We start from the raw sequence: 20,227 nt of genomic DNA on the forward strand, positions 1-20,227 counted from the left end.
AACGTTCCAAGAATTCCTCAAGTAACATACATCGTTGCATTGACGAATCTGAAAGTAATGTCTATTTGGCATGTGGTAGGGTCTTTTGATGTCTTGAGAATGTTTACAATCAGCTGTTCGGAGTGGGAGTGGTTATGCTAATATGTTACTCTAGTTCATTTGCGATGACTTAAAGTGTGGTTAATTTATAATTTCCGATTGATGGACACTCAACTAAGGGTTGAATATTATTCTTGCAGAGTTTTAACGTTTGTGACTTAATACAGGTATGTTGGGATTGTATGGTGATATAATATGCCAGTTCGGCAAAGGACGTATTGGTCTTTTGTCTGTGTAGTACATTTACTTAAGTATACTATTATAAAGTATTATGTACAATTATAAAGTGTACTATTATAAATAACGTAGAATTACATGTTCTTACCCCACTTCTAATCGTAGGATTTTATTTCCACTGTGCTGTAGTAGATGATGTAACAAATAGTTACATTATTACTATATTATCCACAATAACAACTGTCATTAGGCTTCTTTCATTATAATGAGGTTATTTTAAGTTTCTTAGTGGCGTTTGTATTTGATATAATGCTTGTAATAGATAGAAGGATACATTGTCTTAAAATTTGACTTAGCCGATTGTGGATGTAGTTTTTGAATGTAGACATTGATTTATCCTTTTCATTTATCAGTTCTGAAATAAAATATCTTAAGATATTAATTGTCTTGTCTGTAATGTGATGTTTCAATTGGATTAATAAAAAAATAAAATGCCAGTTTTTGAGGTTATATAAATTGATGAGGTTAGGTCACCAGTATTAATTTGTCAGTTATGAATGTGGATAGACTTTACCGTTTGATTTTATTTAAATTTATTTATGTAGATAAATGTTATTTTACATTGCACATCATGTGCAATTGCTACTTTGTAAGAATGATGTACATCTGAAATTGTTATAAACAAAAGTGTGTTTAGTATTATTGTTTACATAGGTTGTTTTCATCTTTTCAGGTTTAATATATTTTTGAAATTTTTGAGCATTTCATATTATTTATGTACTTTGTAATGAATAGGATATCATGCAGGGTAAATATACAGTCATTTCAGATGTATTCTCATTATGTTATACACAAATTATATGAACTGTTTTTAATTCAATTAAATTTTAACATTTTTTAAAATAATTATTTTTCAATAATTCTGTGAAAATGCTTGCAGCTGTGAGAATAAAATATGCTGTGAAATAGACATTAAAATTAAAAAAAATTATACAAGTAACTTTTTTACAATTTTACATTTGAAATGTTGTAAAATAAATGATACCTCATTTATAAATCATAATGAAGGAGTAATAGGTTTTCCATTCAGTATAACCTGGTTAAAATAGTGTAATTTGTTTTGGTTAAAAGCAAATATGGATTTTACAATAAGTATTGAAAAATTCATTAACTATTTATTGTTTTTGAAGTATTAATGGAGATATTCTTCTCCATATTATTTATAATAGAATTATTATACTTATTTGCCTATATTTTTATCCCAATTTAAAATTTGTAGAGTGACTTACTTGATATGTCTATCTATATTCATAAAGTTGTTATTAGGTTGAGTATGACACAAACATATCACTGGTTAATAATCGTATATATTACGAGTTTCCAACATTTACTACAATTTTTTTTCTGTGTGATTTAAATGTAGCTTAGTTCTGTGCAAAAGTACTTGGGAAAGTAAATTTAAAAAAAAAAGATAATTAATTTTAGTATATTCTGCTGCCAGGATGCAGTTTGCTAAGCTGCTTATTTACAATATTCCATTCTCTTGTACAAATAATATCATTTCATAGTTTCATGTATTACTTCTGTTGCAAGATTTTATTAATATCAGCTGATTAAAAAAAAAATTCCTGTTACATCCAATAAATCGTAGTTAGCTCTGTTATATTCCTGAAGTTTTAGATTTTTTTTAATCTATCTTATTAGATTTTTATTTTCTCATTATTTTGTGGATTTTTTTTGTTGATTTCATTTAAAATATTTGCATTAAAAATATTATGTTTCAGTATTATTAATTTTTTGTGGTGTATTAATTAAATTATGGAATTGCTATTAGATAATTTTTAATTTTTCTGATTATTGTCTGATGTTACAGGTATTTATGCACTCTGATACTGATGGTATTTATAGGTGCTTACCTTGACTATTGTCGGATTAGGTTAGCTAATTACAAGGTTAAAATTTTATTGAATTATACTACTTATGTGGCTTTACTAATAATAAAATTTTATTTTTGTCTTATTGATTAAAATCCTTTACACGTGAATTTATAATGATATAAAAACTTTGAAACTCTTATTAATAAATGTTCTGTTATTATTAAGTTATTGTCTTTCATTAAATATACAAACTCACTTTTTGGTATGAGTTTTTTTGTCATGAAATTGAACAGATTGCAAAAATTAATTTTAAATAATGGGTTGTTCTGAATACAACATGACTGGTTTTTACTGTTTTCAAATTACTAAAAAAATTATACCACTGTATTAAATAATATTATATTTGATGTTCATTATTTACTTATTCTGTTGTAATATATTAACTTCCCTAATCACTGGTATATAGGACTAATGTAAAAGTATCAGATATCATTTCTGAGAAATCTTAGTGTAAGCGGTAGTTGTTCTCAATCATACAAATTACCCATGCCAGTCTTATTAGGAAAGGCTAGGAGCAAAGTGGTTTTCCTGTCATTTCTTCTTTGAACAAAATAACTCTTTCTAAAACCATGTGCAAGCCCACCATTTTTTTTTTTTAACTTCCGGGTCCACTGTTAAGCATGCTTCAGAGGATGAGATGAATGCTTTGTAGCGTGTGTGAAAATGCCATGCCCTACCGGGATTCGAACCTGGGACCTCTGGGTGAAAGGCCGAGACGCTACCATTCGTGCCACGGAGTCTGGCCAAGCCCACCATATTGGTAGAGTTTATTTTTACCAGTGAAATATTCACCTTTTTATACATAGAATTGTGAAATGAACATCATTGTTCTCAAAGAAAACAATTTATCAATGCCTCATTTTTACATTGAAAGTGCTTTTAACAAATTGTGAGTATAAAAAACCTGGAATAGATAATGTAAAGCAGGGGAGTTAATCTACCCCTTGTCTTGAAATGTTAACAGTATTTTCACTGTTTTATGTGTCATAGAAGGCTTCAGATTAGTTCCCTTCTTATGTATTATGTATTTAAATCATAGATTTACTTCTTTGAACTACCCTTGTTTTTTATTATATGGTATCTCAGGAATTCTTTATACATTTAATAGTCCATTAGGTTGTTGATAATTGATGCCAATAATTAGAAATATGATATTCATAAAGGGAAGACTGAGACCCGGGTGGATACGGAAAAGAGTGCAGCTCAATTAAAATGTCTTTTGTTACTAGTTTATGTTTGTTTGATATGTGTGAAAGTATGAAGACTCTTACGTTTACCGTATAGTAACAAATTTTTTCTAGACATTTGATATACTTTATATGTTGTAATGTTTATTATTCATTACACTCAGGGAAACTGGTGAGTTACTGAAATTGATAACTTTATATTACAGAATTGTTTATGTTATTTGAAAAAATTAGTAATATTATCATAGAGGAGTAATAAGCTAATAGTCAGGAAATAATACACACCATTTATTTCATTGAACTTTCTATGATTGCTAATTTTAAGCTGATCGTGAGACATCTCTATCGGAATGCATAACTTATTTTTATCACTGTTTGGTTAGCTCAGCTCAGTCAATTTAATTTAAAAAAAATAGTGCACATTTAATATATTAAAATAACTGTTTTCTATTAAAAATGGATTGTATGCATTATAACATATTCAAGTTTTTGATTTTCTTTTATGCTACATGTTCCTTTTTTTGGTGATATGTTATGAATAAATTGATGAATAATAAATTTTTTGTTGCTCCAATCAGTGAACAAACTGAAAGTTGTGGATTTAATAAACTATTTTTGAGAAATTTAATCAAAATAATAGAAGAATATTGATCTTACAAACAAAAGAATAATACAAGAAAATTTATATTTTATCTTTAATAGATTTTATCTGGTTCAGTAATTTAAAAAAACGATGAATTACTAACACACACACCAGCATGTCGTGAGATTTTCTGAGACAGATTTTCTAACATTTAATGATTATTAATTAATTTTGGTATTTTCTTTTCATATTACTTACCATATAGTTTTTTTGCAAATTGTTTTACAAGACTTAAATGAATGGGTTTTGAACACATGGCGACAATGGTTTTAATGAGGGGGACTAAAATGAAAGGAATCTCGAACATGGTGGTGGGAGCTACATCAATGATTTTAATATATAGAGAGAGTTACAGAGAGAGGGCCAAAATGAGGTTGTCTTGAGTACAGAACTGTGTGGCAGTGATCTTAATGAGGGTGGTTTTTAATGCGGCTGCAGCGGCAATGATATTTAATGTGTGTGTATAGCACATTAATTTAGTTGCTATGAACTTTCAGTATTACATTAAAACAAATAAGAGCTTAAACATGTTTATGAAATAGTTTGTGTAATATGTTTTGTATTGTTGTGATTACTCAAAGTATTCTTATTTATTTCACTTCTGTTTTCTAATCTTAATAATATCCGTTACACAGTAGTCTTTATAGATTTGATAGTTCTTCTCCGTTCATTTGATTATTGCCTTGGTTTTTGTTTACTTTTTAAGAAATGTGCTGTATTATTTCTATCGTTATATAATATTTATTTATTCTACTATATTAACAAACTATTTATCCCAAATTACAGTTTGTACATTTTTGTTATGATAAAAAAATATGCAGATTTGAACACTGAAAACTCCAAATAAAAGGCACTACCACCTTATTGTGGAGGTCAACACAGTATACAGTATCTATTTGTATTCTTAAATATGAATTGTGAAGATATTTTTATAAATAATAAATACATAACGTTTTCTCAGTATTTTATTATCGTTCCTCTACATTTGATAATCAATGTTTTATTGTCTATTTTATTTGATATCTTTATTTTTATCAGCATTTTAATAAATTTTATTGCTCATAGACTAAACTATTATAGATTATTGTTATTAGTATCGTAGTTTAAAATATCGCAACAAAGCAGATATAATTGCCAGTTAGTTTTATAATGTATCTGGTTCTATAAATCTTTGTTAATTCTAACTATAGGCACAAAAACTTTGTGAGTGACCGTATATTCTAATAACAATTATTTGTTTTGTCCTGCTAAATTATAAATTGGTCTTCTGTATCCTCTTTTTTGGAGCATTCATGTATGTGCTTTGTAACAAAATTCAATTCGTGTCGGATGATTTCATTCAATATTAGCATAAACTATGCTATATATGCTTTGCAAGAACTGCTCATTTCTTCCATTAAACTCGAAGACCACCTCTACTTCTATATTTTACAATGACTGGTTGATGGCATACTATGACCTTCTACCCTCTATCATTCATATTAATGACCGAATCAGGTAACTGCTTCTTGAACGCCAAATCTACATTACAATCCTGCACCCTCATTTTTAAAACTTTAATAACATTTATAATCAAGAAGTTGTTTATAAAATAAAATACAGAAAGAAAAATTTTTAAGAACTATAAAGTAGAATTATATATAAATATTTAGAAACACTTATAAACATGTAAATGTAGTAAACAAAATGTTTATTTTACCTTATCACATTATGAAAAATGTGAAATAAATATTTTCAAGTTTAAATTTTTAAAATTAGTTATAACAATCAGTTATAACAAAATTAACTAAGTTATAACACTTAAAAATCAGTTATAACAAATTTAAATCCCTCAACCGTTTTATAAAAAATAACGTTTTATTTTAATAAAAAGCAACAATGAAATTATTATTAATAAACAAATAGAACTTGAGCGTGATGTCTGACTTGAGGAAGTAATAAATTTAATTTTAATTATTCAGATTTACCAAAATATATTCATAATATTCAATGCAGTACCAAAACTCTTTATTTACCTACTAGCAGAATAAAAAAGATGAATTTTGCAACTGAAGTAGCAAATAATAGAAAAAAGGTATTGAAAAGAAAATTGAAAATTAATGATAACAAATTAAAAAACTGAATTGCATAGCCTACTCCTTGTTCTGTATTAATTTAAATTTTATTTCCAAAATATTCATGATTCTTCATTAAACATTTATTTTCTTTAAAGTACAAAAACTTTTTCCTTAAGGATGAAATGAAAAATACAGAAAATTTTGTTTATAATGAAACTATTAAATGTTATAATTAATATAAAAAGTTAAATAACAGAATATATGCAGTACAATGCAATTTAGATTTTAGTATGTTTATTTATGTTGTATGGTTTTAGTTGTACAGAAAGGTGTCTGATTATCTTTTGTTCAGAATCTTTATTCTATATTAAATGAGAACAAACTGGAGATCAATAATTCTGTTTTTCCATTTGACCTAACTGTGTTCTTAAATTAATACTTTTTGAGCATATGAAATTATGATTTTTTATTATTATTATTATTATTACTATTATTATTATTATTATTATCATCATCATCATCGTGAAATCAAGTTTACTGCAATTTAATAATGGAAGGATGTGTAGAAGGTAAGAACTGTTGGAGAATGCATAGGTTAGAAGATATAAAAAAGGTAATTTTAGATGTAGAATGTGAAAATTACTTGACATAATATATATAAATATTTTATAAAATTGTTCAGTAATTAAATACATGATGCAGATATTAAAAAAGGAATTAACCCCCAAAAAATTAAAATTTCAGTTTAAATCAGTTTATTGTTCTGTTTTGAATCCTGAACATTTTGCTGTAATGATTCAACCCAAAATAACCATATTAAAAAATAAATAAACTCTAAAATCTGTTTTAAAATTTTTTTCATTTACAGAATCAATGTTGTGCAAAAAGGATTCAACCAGCTAATATAAGCACAACATTTTTCATACGCTATAAAAATCCATTTCCATATCCCACGCACAAGTTTAAGTTATGTGGCAATTTCAAGCAAAAAAAAAAAAATTTCTGATTTATAAATGTAACTGGTGATGGATCTCAAGAAGTCAGGTCACACTTGCTTAAAATAAATTAATAAAAATATTAAGGCCCTGCTTAATGAACTGAGCATGAAATCTGATTCTTGTGGGGGGACAGAATCATCAAGTAAACTTGTTCTTCTGTTAAAACATTGCCTATACTATAATATTGTCAAAAGTAAAAATTAAAGATTTATTAGAATCAGTGAAACACTTTCCTTGTGATATACAATACTTTTACAGATTTAAAGATAATGAAAGACTGGCAAACTTTTACAGATTATTTAAAAGAAGGTTTTTTGAAGATGTGTACAAAGATGAATTCTAACTCTAAATTTATAAATCAATAGTATACCTTTTATTGAATGAAAATATTTTAGTTTAGAGTGGATTTTTTTATCTATTATGAACAAATTAATATTATTTTCTTTACAATGTTGTGCAAAATAATTTATCTTTTACAAAATATGATTCATTTTGATATCAAACCAAAAAAAACTAATTTACAATTATGGTGTTATAAAAAATGTTCTGTTTTTTTCATATTGTTTGTGTTGCAATTTTTTAATTTATTTTAAAATTTCAGTGTTTTCAATTTTTAGATAATTTTAATATAAAACAAAATGAACTAAAATTATTTAAATTTTAACTTCTGAGTTATTGTTAAATTTTCACGAAAATAAATGTGAAAAGTAGCCATAAAGGCTATTTTTATTATAATTTTTTTTTATTATTAAAGGCTATTTTTTTGAGTATTGTAGTTTGGTGGTTTATTCTTATTGCATATCTAAGTCCACATAGATAACACAATGAATTTGTGGGTGCATGTTATTCATTGCTCTAAAAAAAAAACATAAGAACTGTTCGCTATTTGCCTGAAAAGATCAAGGGAAAAGCCATTCTTAAATATTGATCAGAACAGCATAACATAATAAAAAATTGTAAATAAAAAAAGTGGGTCAACAGTCCAGAAATATTGTATAGTATTAGTAATTACGTGAAATAATACTAAACTGTATTACAATAATAAAAATTGATAAACAAAATTAAATAACAGTTTTTAAAATATTAATTGAAATTATTTGAATTCATACACAGATAATTCAAATCTGATAAAAAATAAATTGATAGGAAGAGTTTTTAACTTGTTCGTTGGTAATTTAATAAAAATGTCAACAGAAGTCCATTAAATAAGCTCTTTTCTTGTTGACCAAAGCATTATGTTGTGATAATAGTTGTCTGGTGTTGTGGTTGGATTTTTTTTCTGTGTTACAGTTGTAGCAGGGCAGTGGTAAATGTAATGCATGGAATAGTTAGTTTTTTTTTTTTAATCTACTAAATATTGGTCTGTACAATTCATATTTATGTACATAAAATTTATTATTATCATAGCAAATTTTTTATAAAATTTGTTGATTTTTTGAAAAGGTTCCATTATGTAACATGATATAAGGTGGCCAAAATATAAATTGGAAATATATATATGAAATATAAACCACCAAAACACAGTAATTAGATAATTTCCAATAATCAGTTTTTGTGGGATCTGGCATGCATCTTCAGTTAGTATTAAATTCTATAACTACATTAAAACATTCTTTTTATAATTTGTCAGTATATCGAAATTGATTTCTGTTTCAAAAATTTTGAAATTTATTATGAACGAATATGCTAATTCTGTTGTACAGTACTGGAATACCTCAAAAATTGATTATTGGAAATTGGTATGGAGGTTTAACTTATATAATTGCTGTGTTTTAGTGGTTTATATTTCATACATTAAATTTTATTAAACAAAGATCAAAATATTTACACAATGATTCCAAATTGCACTGTAATCTCTCAGGAGATGATTCTGTAGACAAAAATAAAAAAGAATACCTCAAAAATTTATTATTGGAAATTGGTATGGAGGTTTAACTTATATAATTGCTGTGTTTTAGTGGTTTATATTTCATACATTAAATTTTATTAAACAAAGATCAAAATATTTACACAATGATTCCAAATTGCACTGTAATCTCTCAGGAGATGATTCTGTAGACAAAAATAAAAAAGTTCATATAAACATAGTTATGAAATGGTTGGTTAGCAAGTTTTGGGTTGTGAAACATTTAGCCCTGCTTTCTGCTCTCTCTGTGAAATTAAACCATATTGAAATTCTTTGGGTACAAATAGAGGGATAAATTTGGTGATTCCTTAGGTTTTTGATCTAAGAAATTAAATAAAAGTGGTTCCAGACCTCTATCTTACTTAGGTTTTAAGAAAAATGGGTTAAACATGGAAATGTTTGTCGGAAAATATACTTTTTTAGGTCTGGAATAGAATAACTTTGTTAATTTACCAATAAACTAAAAAAATTTCTAGTTAATTTTGTAGAATTGAATTCTGAGAAAATTGATGTAAATAACTTCTATTAAAATTAAATTCATATTTGAGAAGTTTAACTTTAATTAGAAACAAAACACGCAAACTGGATTGAAAAAGTGATACGAATTTAAAGAAAAAAAATTACATGCAAATGCCAAATATTATAAAAATAAATCTGAAAGACACCTTCTAAAATAGATTAAACATTTTTATTTTTTTATAGGTTGATAATAACAGTTGATCAACAATCTAGTTTACTGTTTAGCATATGAACATTCATTTGAGTGGTGTTTCTGCTGTTATTGTTCGGCTAGTTATCCAATGGCCGAACACAATGGAATTACAATGGGCGATACCACAAATTTGTGGTATCGCCCATAGAGAGTTGATGGACATGTTAATTTATGCTAAAGTAAATAAAAATGGATTGGCTGCTGTGTGTGAAAACTGGGAAAATTATTCAGATTGAAGTGTACAAGATCATAAAAGACTTTGGAGAGACGAGTTTGAAAAACAGGTATGCTTAAACCATAATGATTCGATGCTGGTCATAAACATTTTTAGGACAATGCCAATACTGAAGAAGCAGTATTGAATGCAATACAGTACCTCCCATCTCAAGCACCAGAAGGTTGTCACATCCACTTGTTCATTTTTCGCAGTCAAATGTGTGACGAAAGTGAAGGGAGTGACAATTATACGCATTCCATACAACATGTGTACAAGAGTTATTACTATTTGATTTTGATAAACAGATGAAATTCTGTCAATGGTTAATTAGAAAATATGAACATCATCCCGATTTCTAATTAATATTCTAATTGCTGATAAATCCTGTTTTGACTAAAACCCTCACACTTGGGCAGAAGAAAATATCCATGAGACTGCTACAAGTCATTTCCAATGCACTTTTTTGTTTAATATGTATGGTCTTCTTGGTGATAATCTCATAGGTCTTTTTTCTTGCCGCCAATGCTCAATGGAGAGCAGTTCTTGCATTTTTTACTAACAAATCTAATGGAACTCTTGGAGATATTTCACTTACAGATATGGTTTTGTAATTATGGCGCACCTGATCACTACAGTTGTGATGTGATGGATCATTTAAATAAAATATTTAGTAAGCAACGGATTAGTTGAAGAGGATCGGTAAACTGGCCACCTTGATTTCCTGATTTCATGTCAGTGGATGTTTTCCCTTGGGCATGGATGAAGTTGTTAAATCTATTCCACTTGTATTGGCAGACAAGAAGAATTGAGTCATGGTATAATAAAAGCTGAAGCTACTGTTAGAAATAATAATGATACTATTTGATGTGCCTGGCTAGCATGGATTTGCCGAACTGGACTATGCATTGAACAGAATGGTGGCCACATTGAGCAACTGCTTTGAAGAAATGTTTGCAGCTTTATCAAGTAACCATTTTGATATTTAATAATTTAGAAAAAACTACAAAGTATGCAATTTTTTTTTTTTAAATCTATTCTTTATTCATTTTTTCTGTTATTGATAAGTTTTCTTTTTGTTTTCATTTCCATTGTGTTGTTCAAACATTGATGAAAATTGTTTTGTTTAAAATATTATGACTTTTCCGATTCAGTTTGCTTGTTTTGTTTCTTTAATTAGAAAACTTGATCAACTTTTATTAGTTGAACTTCTCAGTTTTGTATTTAATTTTAACAGAGGTTATTTACTTCAGTTTTCTCAGACTTAAATTCTTTACTTCAATTTTCTCAGAATTAAATTCTTTACAAAGTTGACTAGAAATTTTTACTTGTTTATGGTAAATTAAAAAAGTTATTTTATTTCAAATCCAAAAAAGTATTTTTTGACAAAACATTTTCGGTTTTTACCCCATTTTAATTAAAACCTAAGTAAGATAGAGGTCTGGGACTACTTTTATTTAATTTCTCAGATCAAAAACCATAAGGAAACACCAAATTTATCCCTCATTTTGTACCCCAAGAATTTAGTATGGTTTAATTTCCCAGAGGGAGCAGAAAGCAGGGCTAAATGTTTTGAAAGCCGAAACTCGCAAACTAATCGTTTTCTGACCTATATTTATATGAATTTATTTTTGGGTATAGAATCATCTTCGTAGAGATTGCCATGCAGTTTGGATTAGTCTGTTTATATGTGTGTGTGTGTGTATGTATATATATATATATATATATATATATAGAGAGAGAGAGAGAGAGAGAGATAGCTGTAGGCAGCCTGACATGTCACATTAGCCACTCCCAAGAATGACACAAGCTACCTCTAAGAATATCATGTCAGGTTTATGGGTAGGCACAAGTAAATTATTCCTGTATGTATTAATACTGTATACAAAAATGAAGCACATGATTTTGGGTAAGATTTTGTGCAACATTTGCTATGTGCTAAATTTAATTTCTATTATAAAAACATGTTTACTTAGTATGATTTCGTTTAATTGCATATTAATATTACTTAATATAGTACTGACATGTAGTAGTGATAATGTAATGAGTTTGCATTGTATATCTAGCGAATGGTAGATTTTCTTGTATGTATATTTAGTTATTATTACTGAAATTGATAATTTTTTTAACAGATTAGTCAAAAATTATTATAAAATATTTTTAAAAATTAATTGGGCCATATATAACATCTAATAAGTAGGCTTCTTGTAAATGTAAGGTGACTTATTCTCAAATTAAGAGTGCATCGAGCTGGTATAGATAGGATGCCATAAAAGTTCAGTGGTATTTATGTAGTACTGTTTTATATACATATATATATTACACATATATACATTCAAGGTAACTTGCTCACTGTTGAATTTTTTTTGTATTTAATAGTAGGCCTTTTATTTATTTAAAAAAAAAAATTTTTGAACTATTAATTTTCATTGTTGTAAGTTGTACGCTTTTTTAAAATAATTACACATATTCAAAGTTTTTTCTATTTGTAGCATGTCTGTTTTGTTGGTGATAATAAATAATAGTTATTTTATTTATTTTTATTTACTTTAAAACAATATATTTTTGTTGATGGTTTTAATGAATGGTTAAATAATTGCAGGAATATATTTAATTTTAAAGCCTTATATCAAGGTTTTGTCCTTGTTTTTTTGTAGTATTGTTATTTTAATATTTTTATTGTACTAAATGTGTATAAGCTAACCTTTGCTCTGGTTGTATAATACCGTTTTAATTATGAAATATTTATTGTGTGCACTTTTTAAATTTAAATAAATTTTTATGCATGTATTTATGTATAAATAATCATTTTATTATTGAACTTATTAGTTGTTATCTAGACTTTATTATGGAAAATTTTAAAAACGGCAAACAAAAAAGAATTATTTTGAAGTTAGTAATCAAATTCAGGGATTGAAAAAAATTTGAAGTAAATTATTGAAAATGTTTGTATCGGTTAAATTTGGTTTGGTTTATTGTTTTAAAAATTTTATTTATTTTAAACAATTCTCTTTTCCAATTATTATGGATAAAAATCCACTCTGCTTAACCATGATTCATTTTCTATTGGCATTCTGGATAATATTGGTTAATGGTAATAATAATAATTCTGGATAATATCGGTATGCATGTAATCGAACTGTAATTTACTATTTCATTTTTCCTTATGTTTGTTGTGATTCGGGTAAAGGATTGGTCTTCCTTCTGCAGTATTGGTTTCAGTTTGGTTTTTCTCTCCTTTCCACCTAGAAGATCAGCTATTCAGTTTATTCTATGACTTAAAGTGTTTTGTATAAAAAGAAATATTAGATCTATCCTGAAAAAATTGTGTTTGTATTGTTTGCATAACTAATCAACATATGTGTATCATGTAACAGCATCCATGATGTACATTTTTTATCATTACTACTGTTACACAATGTGTACTGCTTGTTTCATCAAAATCTGCTGTTGTGCTTCACCTACCTTTTTTTTGTAAAGATTGTAGTGCTTTCTGTATTTTTTTTTGGCCACAATAATTCACTATCGACTAATTCAATCGGGAGTTGTTAAAAAATAACATGACATATGTTTCAGTCCTGTTTTATGTTCCTTTTTGATGATTAATTCTTCCTGAAGTTTATATACACGGGCTTTAAACTTTCTAAAAAGATGTCGATTTTGTGTCATAAAAATTTTCAGTTTCCTTCATATATGTGGTGTTTATGTTTAAAGGTGGTACCCTTACCTACATGTATAAGATATTCCGCTGAGTTTTGAAGTTCAAATCTCAGAAGCTGAAATAGTTGGAGTTAAATTTACGCATAGAGAATTTTAGTATTTCAAGCCATTTTTTTTTTTTTTTTTGTCTTCAGTCATTTGACTGGTTTGATGCAGCTCTCCAAGATTCCCTATCTAGTGCTAGTCGTTTCATTTCAGTATACCCTCTACATCCTACATCCCTAACAATTTGTTTTACATATTCCAAACGTGGCCTGCCTACACAATTTTTTCCTTCTACCTGTTCTTCCAATATTAAAGCGACTATTCCAGGATGCCTTAGTATGTGGCCTATAAGTCTGTCTCTTCTTTTAACTATATTTTTCCAAATGCTTCTTTCTTCATCTATTTGCCACAATACCTCTTCATTTGTCACTTTATCCACCCATCTGATTTTTAACATTCTCCTATAGCACTACATTTCAAAAGCTTCTAACTTTTCTTCTCAGATACTCCGATTGTCCAAGTTTCAGTTCCATATAAAGCGGCACTCCAAACATACACTTTCAAAAATCTTTTCCTGACATTTAAATTAATTTTTGATGTAAACAAATTATATTTCTTACTGAAGGCTCGTTTAGCTTGTGCTATTCGGCATTTTATATCGCTCCTGCTTCGTCCATCTTTAGTAATTCTACTTTCCAAATAACAAAATTCTTCTACCTCCATAATGTTTTCTCCTCCTATTTTCACATTCAGTGGACCATCTCTGTTATTTCTACTACATTTCATTACTTTTGTTTTGCTCTTGTTTATTTTCATGCGGTAGTTGTTGCGTAGGACTTCATCTATGCCGTTCATTGTTTCTTCTAAATCCTTTTTACTTTCGGCTAGAATTACTATATCATCAGCAAATCGTAGCATCTTTATCTTTTCACCTTGTACTGTTACTCCGAATCAAAATTGTTCTTTAACATCATTAACTGCTAGTTCCATGTAAAGATTAAAAAGTAACGGAGATAGGGAACATCCTTGTCGGACTCCCTTTCTTATTACGGCTTCTTTCTTATGTTCTTCAGTTGTTACTGTTGCTGTTTGGTTCCGGTACATGTTAGCAATTGTTCTTCTATCTCTGTATTTGAACCCTAATTTTTTTAAAATGCTGAACATTTTATTCCAGTCTATGTTATCGAATGCCTTTTCTAGGTCTATAAACGCCAAGTATGTTGGTTTGTTTTTCTTTAATCTTCCTTCTACTATTAATCTGAGGCCTAAAATTGCTTCCCTTTCAAGCCATAGTAAATCAAAAACTTTTAACTTTGCTTTCAAGCTGGTATGTCTTAATATATTTTCTAGTCAAACTGCAAAGGTTTAAGATATGGAAAAGAATAAAGAAACCTTTGTCGATTGAAAACAGACATTGCTTCTTTGAAGAATTAACAGTTAGAGAAAAAAGCACTCGCCAGGAAAGTTTAGTACAGAGTCATTGCAGATTTTTTAACTATCTGGTTAACCCACTCTGCATATATTATATTATCTGTATTCCTATTATTCATGATCATTATAGTTATTTAGAAGTAGTTGTATGTAGGATATTTCATTATTCTTAGCACGAGAAAGACTAAAGAAGCCAAAAAATAGGGCTTCAAAGTCAAACGATATTCTAGTTGTTAGTTGAAATTAATCTTATATCGGTATAGTTTTTCAATGAAATACAAATACTTGTTTGTACACTTTTAGTAATTTTAAGAAGCGTTCTGAGTAAGACATTAAATTGCATTCCGTATGACCTGATTACAACTGTTACTTGTAGAAAAGAATGTGGAGTAAATGTTATATGACGCCATTGAAAACCGCTTTGGTAAAACAGTTCCTACAGATTTCCATAGTTAAATGGTGGTGTTTGAATTGTTAGCATTCAGGATTTTAATTCATACGATCTCAGGTTTGTTCTTCAGCAAGTGTACATTTTTACAATTATGATTTGATTCATTTCTCTTCTTGTTTAAATAAGTTCAGAATGTTCAATACTTAAAATAATGTAACTCAGTTTTTATGGTTCATGCTTTTGGCATTACGTGGCTCTAATAGTGAATGCATTAAAAATTATTTAATGAAACAGAAGAATTGAAAGTGCGGTATGAATTCCCTGGAAAAAAGTTGCATGTAGGTAAAATAATTGTTTTATTTCGCAATAATTGGCATCATGTTTAATAAAATGTGATCACCCGTTATGTTTGGTTACACTTAACCAATTATGTTACAACAATATGCTTTGATTATAAATACAACAGACCAGATCTCTAAAAATTTTAATTAATTTTTTATTTTAATATTATTATTAAGTAGTGTTTATTTATAAGCAAAGTTTGTTTTTATAATAATGTAAATATATCAGAGTAGTAGTTAGCGGAAGAACACAGTAATATGTTTTCATCTGTTGATTTTTAAACTTACTAGTTATAAATTATTAGTTACACATTATAATGTGAGAAATTAACCTTCCCCTCATGTTTAAGGCCAGATACAAAAAAATTTTAACTTTTTATTTTTGTTTAAATTGCTTTAGCATTTTTATTGTTTTTTTTAATAAAATTTTAATATTGAATTAGATTTAAAATGTCAAAGACTATTGATAATAAAGAATATTGTAAATTTAATTTTCATTAATCAGTTGTTGTATTTTCTGTATCTTATAGAAAAACTAGACAACTATAATTAGTTGTCCACTACTTTAGTAGTAATGTGCATACTTTGTGTGTAATGTGCATCTTATATGCTACCTAATTTTTTTTGTTTACAGTAATTTAAAATAATGTATAGTGAATATGTATTTCTAAACACTTATTAAGTTGTGATGTCGACCCAGACTTATATTATAAGTTGTAGTTACTAAGTCGATATTATAAGTTACGTGTAAAGATTTTTATAATGTAAACTTCTTATTACATTGTGGAGCTACCAAATAAATGTACTCTATTTTTATGCTCTCCTAGGTATGGATCACACAAACTTTGTGTCTACCTCACTGGTCACAAAATCCTCAGTGTGGAGCTAGTAGGGATCTGACTCAAATCTCGACACAAATGTGGGGATTGGATAAGCGATTAAAAAAGGGCTACTTTGAGAGAATTGAAAATCTAGAATAGATGATCATATCACAAGATTAAAAATCGCTGACTGATGTCTTTATGGTCCTTTCAAGTGGTGCAGGTGATTGGTAGACATATTGTTGGCTATCACATTCCCTTAAGTGGTTGGAGCATTTTGATAATAAACAATCATATATTAGTCACCAAAATATATGATGCAACAAAATTGCTTTTCTAGCAGAAACTTAAGTACCACTTAAGAATATGCTTGTACTTCCTTAAGGAAAATCCTGCTCATTCTTGGAATTAAGTAAGATGAGGAATTTAAACTGAGGGATAGCTGTGTTAAATTTTTATCACTTTTTATATAAATGTATTTCTTCTTCTTTTCATTTGTAATTTTTTATCATTCTTGGCCTTGTTATGTGTGTTTAAACAAGTAAGGATTAAGAGGAAAAAATGAATATGCTATTGATGTATAAAAATGTAAACATTTGTTTTGAAATTTAATTGCCATTAATTCAAACTATGCTAATAATTGTGATTTCTGATCGATTGATTTAATTATAACCAATAAAGAAAGCATAAAAATAAATTAGTTGATTTCATTGTAATAAGTTAATTTTCATTTATTCTGATGTAATTAGTAATGTTTAAAAAAGTTAATGGATTTCTTTCTGTAGTTGAGCGTTTCCTTTTACTTTCCTGTCTAGATACCGCCATAGCAGAGCTATATCTCTAGAAGAGAAACTATTGTAAACAATCCAATTTGGGCTTATGCAGTTTTCACCGGAATTTGACATTTTGACACCTAAGGAACCCAAAAACCAAAAAAAACCAGATGGAAATCTTTTGTATATTAATGTTCGTACGTACATGTGTATGTTTGGTGTTGGCCTCTAGATCACTTTATATTTCCAGAACTACTGGATCGATTTTGACCAAAGTTGGTCAGCATATTTATATGGGGCATTGATGTCATTAAATTTTCAACTTAAAAGGTTAAGGGGGTGATGCTGTAGAGCAAGGTTTATCGAGATTTCGTCAAATTAAGGTCATATTTTTCTTAGGTATATTTGTTAACGGTTAAAAAATAACAATATTTGCAAAAAAAATTTCATAATCGCACCTCCACCCCAAAACATTCTCTAAACTACTGCTGTGTTGTGACGTATCACAGGTGAGCTGTAGAATTAAATAAATTAATAATATTTAAAGTGTAAAAAAGTAACTCGGTCTGGCCGGGTCTCGAACTCGATCGCCCTGTTGACCTGGTACCTGAGGCGTTAAGCCTCGCAGCTACACCAGTTTGCCGACCGTAAAAAACGAAATTTTTTCTATGCAAGTTGTGAACTTACATGAGTTTTTTCATAACATGAGTTTACCGTCGCCGCGGTACTAGCGGCGACCGTCGCCGCTAGTACTGCCACACTCGTGCGAATTAAATACGGTATGCGCGCGCGTTTTAGTTAGAATCATTGAATTAAATAAACAAAAAAAATATTGTATTTAAATAAATGAAAAATATTTTTAATTAAGTTGTGTATGTACGCGGTGCGTAAGAAATAACCGTGTTGTCACTTTTTTTTTGTAAAATAATTCTGTTAATTTGTAATCCAAGATACATTTTTTAACCTCTTTTAATACATTTTCCTTTCTTGTTAATTTTTTTATTGGGGGTTTGTCTTCTTTATTCATTTATCGGACTTTAAAAACATGACACCCGCTAAAATTAGTAGCCGTATGATTACTGGGACCGGTGTTAATGCAGTGATTAAGAGAAATGTAAAAAAGGTGTTAATTTCTTTGGAGTGATCGAGTGAAAGTACGTGACGAAGGCTTTAACATCATTGACGACATGATGAAGCCGATTGAAGATAGAAATGAAAATAAAACTCTTGAGTTATTATTTTGAAATTATAATGATTTCTTCAGATATTTATAGAACAGGTCTTGGTAAAATTGACTTAACGTAATTTTTTGGCGGCAAGCAATTCAAAAGTGCGATGAATTAATTAAATCGCTCCAGAGTAGCAATTACCCCATGATAAGCTTTTTTGAGAATGTAGGAATGAAATGTTTTCATACCGCCTTTGCTAAGCCGAATTTTGGTGAACTTGACGTGCTCAGCACGTCATGTTCACCAAAATTCAAGTAATAATCGACCCTACAAGTAAAACACCCTTTCTGTTTCTTTAAAGGAACATAGTGTAGTATAAAAACATTATCTCAGAGAAAGCAACCCTGATCGGTACCTCCTGTCTTTTGGTGTACTCGTGTTAGAGCTATAAAAAAGTGTTTTGGACGCGTATGGAGTAGCTACTACACGAAAATTTTAGTTTTTGCTTGCTCCTGTTATGTAATCTACCTTGAAACGGTGCCATTCTTAAATTGACTTTCTTTTGAGGGTGTACCACGTTTCATTCAGTTGGACCAATTTTTTCCTGTAGTTGTTAATTTATGTTTGGAATCCAGGCGTAGTATTTTAAATATTAAATAGTGTTAATTTTTGTAGTTTCCTATAATGTAAAATTGATTGGTTATTCGCAGCTGTTTTTATTTGTATTAAATTCCGGCGTATATTTATTTCATTTTTCATGTCGATATTAATCGGAGGTAATGTAATAAGAAGACTGAAATAATCAGGAGGATTGATTAAACCAGTTTTTATTTTCTGTAGGTTATACGATCTAGATGTGCGAATCGAGTAAGTACGGTTGCAGTCTACGATTACCGTGTAGTTTGTGCGGATTATAATAAATCGTCACACTTTCACTTACTGACCTGATTATTCGAAATCCCTCTTGTTTACTTCTCCTCCTACCGCTCCTTTCAAGATACAGAGTGAGCAACATAAAACCGAACCCATAATGTAACCGCTGCAGAATCGGTAGGTTGTGTTGTAATGCAATTTTATGAATGATACGGATAAATTAAATAAGAAAATCATAAAACGTAATTTAAATGTTGAATTTATTTACCTTATTGTTACAAAAGATGTTCAAAATGACCAGCCTTGGCATCGATGCATTTGTGGTCGATTGATCATATTGAAAGTCATCTGTTGCTAAACGTAGTTGTCGATTGCGTTGATTTCTCGTTGAATGTTCACCTTCAGTTCATCAATATTGTGGGGATTTGATGCGTAAACTCTCTCCTTTAAGTAGCCCCAAAAGAAAAAATCTCGAGTAGACAACTCTGGGGAACGTGGAGGCCACCGTCCTCTGCTGATAGCTCGTTGGCCGTCTCCTTCAGTTGTTCCACAGTTGTAACGGGGTATGGTTTCAATTTTAATTCGTGAAGAATTTTACAAGATGTGTATTTGAACCAGATTGTTGGAATAACTTGCGCCGTGATTTTTTTTGGACTGGAAGTAATTCTTTCAATATCGGCCATGGCCTGTGGAGTCCTAATGGAAGGTTGTCTACTTCGTTTTGCATTTGAAACCGAACCTGTTGTACGCCATTTTTTAACTAAATTGTGTATCCTACTCTTCGCTGAGATAC

General features: G+C 28.8%; 1 protein-coding gene across 1 annotated transcript in view; it reads left to right on the forward strand.

The window, feature by feature from the left end:
* Positions 1 to 2: 2 nt before the first annotated feature.
* The window catches only part of Evi5 (ecotropic viral integration site 5), a 517,609-nt gene continuing 497,384 nt past the window's right edge, over positions 3 to 20,227 (forward strand). The window contains exon 1 of the mRNA XM_075372336.1: positions 3 to 266. The gene's annotated coding sequence lies outside the window, so the exon portion shown is untranslated. The remainder of the gene's footprint in view (positions 267 to 20,227) is intronic.

The sequence above is a fragment of the Lycorma delicatula genome, chromosome 8 (genome assembly GCF_047948215.1).
Source record: "Lycorma delicatula isolate Av1 chromosome 8, ASM4794821v1, whole genome shotgun sequence".
NCBI lineage: Eukaryota > Metazoa > Arthropoda > Insecta > Hemiptera > Fulgoridae > Lycorma > Lycorma delicatula.